The sequence below is a fragment of the Spinacia oleracea genome, chromosome 4 (assembly GCF_020520425.1).
Source record: "Spinacia oleracea cultivar Varoflay chromosome 4, BTI_SOV_V1, whole genome shotgun sequence".
Lineage (NCBI taxonomy): Eukaryota > Viridiplantae > Streptophyta > Magnoliopsida > Caryophyllales > Amaranthaceae > Spinacia > Spinacia oleracea.
In genome coordinates this window covers 33,830,986-33,835,843 of record NC_079490.1, presented here as the reverse complement: position 1 = coordinate 33,835,843, position 4,858 = coordinate 33,830,986, and the positions used below count along the sequence as shown (strand labels likewise).

General features: G+C 33.8%; 1 long non-coding RNA gene across 1 annotated transcript; it reads left to right on the top strand.

Moving 5' to 3' along the window:
• The first annotated feature begins 570 nt into the window (after positions 1-570).
• Positions 571-4,360, top strand: LOC110775992 (uncharacterized). Its single transcript, XR_008933031.1, has 7 exons — positions 571-712; positions 811-907; positions 1,001-1,069; positions 1,612-1,697; positions 2,541-2,736; positions 2,853-2,933; positions 4,076-4,360. It is a non-coding gene; the product is annotated as an uncharacterized lncRNA (long non-coding RNA).
• The last annotated feature ends 498 nt before the right edge of the window (positions 4,361-4,858 follow it).

Below are 4,858 nucleotides of genomic sequence, written 5' to 3'. Positions count from 1 at the left end.
CTAGGGTCTTGTTTGGCTTGGTGTTCCTAGCCTTTTGTTGTCCTGTTGCCTGTTTGGTCTGTTGGGACCATTCAGGGGACTGTTTGTAATGGTTGAGTTGGTTGATCAATAAAATTATTACTTGCTTGCCAAAAAAAAAAAAAAAAAAATATTTAAAGTTTACTACAGAGATTCGGTTGCACCCACCAGCTTAGCCTACAACTATTCCCCACGAAAGCAACGTTAAATACTTAAATCCCTAGGGAAATAATCGTCTATCCACATAAAATGTACTTTAACGGCCTATTTGGTAAGCTATACTAATCGAAGATTTGAAGGTATAGGCAATCATCTACTCGAATGAATTGAAATGTACATTAATCGACTTGGTCGGCCGTACACTACTACAGAAATGACATTTTATAGCGTTATTTTAATAGCGCTTTTATCTCTTTTGCTGTTAAAGATATTAAATACAACATATTATAACGCTTATAAAATAAGCGCTGTCATACCTGATACTTATTATAGCGTTTTCTAATAAACCCCTATTAAAATCTATTAAAATAAATAAATAAAACTTAGAATTTATCTTTTAAAAAAATTGGGTTCTCATTCTTCCGTTTTTTATGCTCTCCCCGAAACCCTTTGCTCTACTCTAACTTCTCAAGAGTCAAGACTGACAATCGGATCGAGCAACGATTTCAACCCTCTGCAATGCCGACAACGCGTGGTTTCTCTCTCCTCTTCTCAATTTCGTATGTTCTTCTTCAATTTCGTATGTTCTCCTCTCAACGCGTGGTTTCGGGCTATGAATTGTGGCTTCTGCAGATCACAAAGCATATTAGAGATCCAAGAGGTATTCGTCGGGGAGGATTTACAGGCAACGCTCCAAGAAATTTCGGCCCTAATCCTCCACTTTAACAAGGTTTTGTTCGATCTTTATACTATATCTGTCTCTTCTTTTGTCTCACAAACATTTCAAATCTATTCATTTTCTGAACTAATTGATGGAAATTAGGTTGATAATAGGACGAATCTAAAGGACTAGCCTCCTACAAAGCGTCCATTGAGCTCTGCAGTTGTCAAGGTTTGTTTTTCTTTGTTCAATATTGATTGATTATGCCTAATTTTGTAGTCTGGCTTAATTGAGGGTTTAATTTGAATTTAAAATTTATGTCTGATTTGAATTGTGAGAGCATGTTTACTGGGTTACTAGGAGAAATAGATATAGTTAATCCCTATTAGTCCAGGTTTTGGGGACTTCTCTGTTGAAGAAAAACCTCCAGCAAAGAACTTTTGTAAAAGTATTTCTATTGCTTATTTTTATTAAATAAAAATGAATGGAATGTACAGCGTACAGAATGCAGTTTCATTCTTGCTCATACAGTCTCAAAGAAAAAGTTCATATTGCTTTTTTTTTTTGCTTGCACAATTCTGGTCAACTAAAATTATTAAATTGACGGAAAAATACATGTTTCTCCTTTTGATGGATGAGAGAAACTCATTGTGTGCTATAAGAGTTTGGAAGAGGTATATTGGAACACTGTTGAGTTCTTGTTGTACTCCGATTTTGAGATGTTAATAGTTTCTTTCAACTCTATATAACACCTATTTTGACATGGATTGCAGGTTGAGAAAATTGATATCATAACGATGGGTCATGCATTACCTGCAAAAGGAGGATTCTGCACTAGAAATTTAAGAGACAAGCACAGGTATGATAGCTTTATTACAATCTATCATTTGGATGTTATATCTTAAGATCGTGCAGCTGTGCCTAGTTGCATTTTCAAGTGTGATTAATGTGGCACGACAACAAGAAATTTGGTCACTTCCATTCCTCTGGGTAAAGTTGTGATATTTAATTAGTAAAATAAGATAATATACCGACCACACACAATTATAATGTAAGTTACTAAGTTCTGAGAAGCATACTTTTCCTTAATTTGTCTACATTTTAGTGTAGAATTGAACTGAAGTTTCACTCAAGTTGACACCATTGCATGACAGGATTGTTATATTTAACTTGCTCTTAACCGGTTTTTATGGTTGATCTGTAACTGGTAGAAAATGACATTTTGATTTAATGGAACTTCTAGTAGTACACATAAATGTACAATGAACCAAGATCTTGGGTTCCTTTGTGGGAGTAGAAGAGCTGCAGAAGGACTAGTATTTTACATCTTATGGGTTTACTGTATTGGCTATCAAACCGATATGAAAAGTTGTACGAATTCATTGCTGGTGAAATAGGGTAGTTAGTTGAAGTTTTTTTCCTAGTGGATCATCGGGCAGGTTAGTATATGAGGCATCCATTCAGTTCCCTTTTCTGTCAACTGTTCCATGTCCTATTTTTTTCTTTAGCGTATTTAAGTTGGTAAAAGAGCAGGAAAAGACAATAGCTCCTTATAATTTCGTTAATTTTATTTTTTAAGATTAGTTCTTATGGTAACGCTAATTCTTTCGTTTTTAATTTTTTCCTTATATATATATATACACTGTATATCTATACATATATATACATGGATATCTTATACATGTTTCACATTACTTTTCAGATTGTCACTTTTTGTACAAGTATAATATCACAAAAGGGAGGCCCAAACTTGCTGCTATTTACATATATATACATATATTTGCTGCTATTTTGCTGTTGTGTATGCTCCATTTGTACGGAGATACTATCCTTTATTTAAAGATTTGCACAAGTATAATATCACAAAAGGGAGGCCCAAACTTGCAGCTTGGCTTAAGGTATAGTGCACGAGATCTTTTGTAACTGTTGTCTGTAATATTATATGTGAGGAATGCATAATCAAATATGAAGATGAATTGTTGATAATCAGCAAAGTTACCTATAAATGGTGCAGGCACTGGATACTATTGAGGCCTTCTGGAAAATCAAATAGGATGACGAGCTGAGCATAAAGACCTTTAAGAGGCGCAACCTGGTAAGCTAACTAAACTACTTTAAAAGGGCTAAATTCATGGCATAGGAAGTTGAGTTAGTAACTAATAGTACTATAGTTACACTACACAACTGATGTTTAAGTTAGTAACTAACTGTTGCAAACCAAAAGAAAGATGTGAGGGAAGGTTAACACAAATCAAAATTCTGCTCCCTCCTTTCATTAACTAGTGTCTTAATTACCTCTCTGGAACTTTTCAGAATTTAGAACTAGAGTCTGCCGGAATACTTGGCAGCCATCAATACCTACAATGAAATGGTACATGGGATAGATCTTTATGTATCTTTTTTGGATATTGAACAAACAGATGTGCGTCCAAGGTTCTTGTATGAAAATTGTGACTTTCTTTGTGTACTATACGCTTCTCCATGAGCTGAACTGAGTTACATTTCCTGATACTTACGATATGCTTAGTTTAGCATATGCAAGTGTGCTACTTTATTATTGTTCTTGAAGAAGTTTTGTCGCTAGACATGATTGTGGGCTTCTAGCCTTCTATCCTCTATATTTTCAGAGACTTACAAAGATTAGGAGAACTAAGCCATAATAGCTTTAGAGTCTAATGTGAGGCGTTTGTGTTGAATTTTAATGAGCATCATCATCTAATCTATAGTGCTGCTTTGTTTCTGTTTGCTTCCATGCCTCTTGAGGTTGTGTAAACTGCAGAATTTTAGTATCTGCTTGCTGTCATACCCTCTTGAGGTTGTTTAATCTGCAGGTTCCCATAAAAACCAAAGATTATTATTATTGTAAACTGTAGATTTTTTTTTCCTCTCAGCTAACAAACCATTAAAATAAGTTAGAGTAGAATAGAACAGTTGTGTTCTCATAAACTCTATCTTTTCAATTAGAGTAGATTTTCTAAGGGGGAGTTGTGTTCTTGTAGACTCTTTTCTTTTCAATTAGAGCAGGTGAGTTCTGTCGCAATTTGCAGCTGTATTTTGAGTTGTTATGGTTAGCTTATGCTACTCCAGACCGATATCTGCAGACCATGAGCTTTTAGAGGAATACAATTCATTTTCTTCTTCATATGTATGATATTTAATGTTTATGGTAATATTAATTCTTTCGGATTTTTTCCCTTCTATATTATGTATGAATTCTTATACCCCATTGGTTCGCAGTACATTTCAGATTGTCAGTTTCCAAGTTATGAAGAGCAGATTGACGAAGTAAGAACCGAATGGGTGCGCCATGTTGTTCAACAATTGTATAATTGCTAGGTTATGTTCAAGGAACCAACAAACATAAGACTATTAATTAATGTATTTTATGTAGTTTAGAGTTTAGAATTTTAATTTAGATCTATGTAATAGGTTTTATTATGGTGACAATTGCAAAAATTCTTTTAATTGAGGTTTGAAAATTAATTTTTAACTATTTACTATTCTTCAATATATGGTGTTATTTGTGGGAAAAAATGAAATATTTTTCAAGTATGTTTTATATATATATATAAATATATATATATATATATCTTTTGATAGCGCTTCATATACATCCGATATTAGAAAATAATTTAAAAGATGGCGCCAAATCTTTAATAGCATTTTTTTAATAGCGCTTATAATGTGCTATGAAATAAACATTTGAATTATCCTACTATTATATATGACAGCGCTTTTCAAAAGCGCTATTAAAGGTACATTTTACTTTTAATAGCGGAGCCATCAACAGGGCTTCAAGAAGCGCTGTTAAAAGCATTATTAAGCGCTATTAAAAGCCATTTCTGTCGTAGTGGTAGTAAATAGTTGTAAAGACAGGAATTTTGCAAGTGATGTTGGTCGGGAATTTGACAATGATCCCTTCAAATTATCTTGTGTCAAATATGGGATGGTATTTAGGTTTTCTTGTCCCCACACATCCCCTCAAACTGGAAAAGCCGAACGAATGATCTGAACCATAAA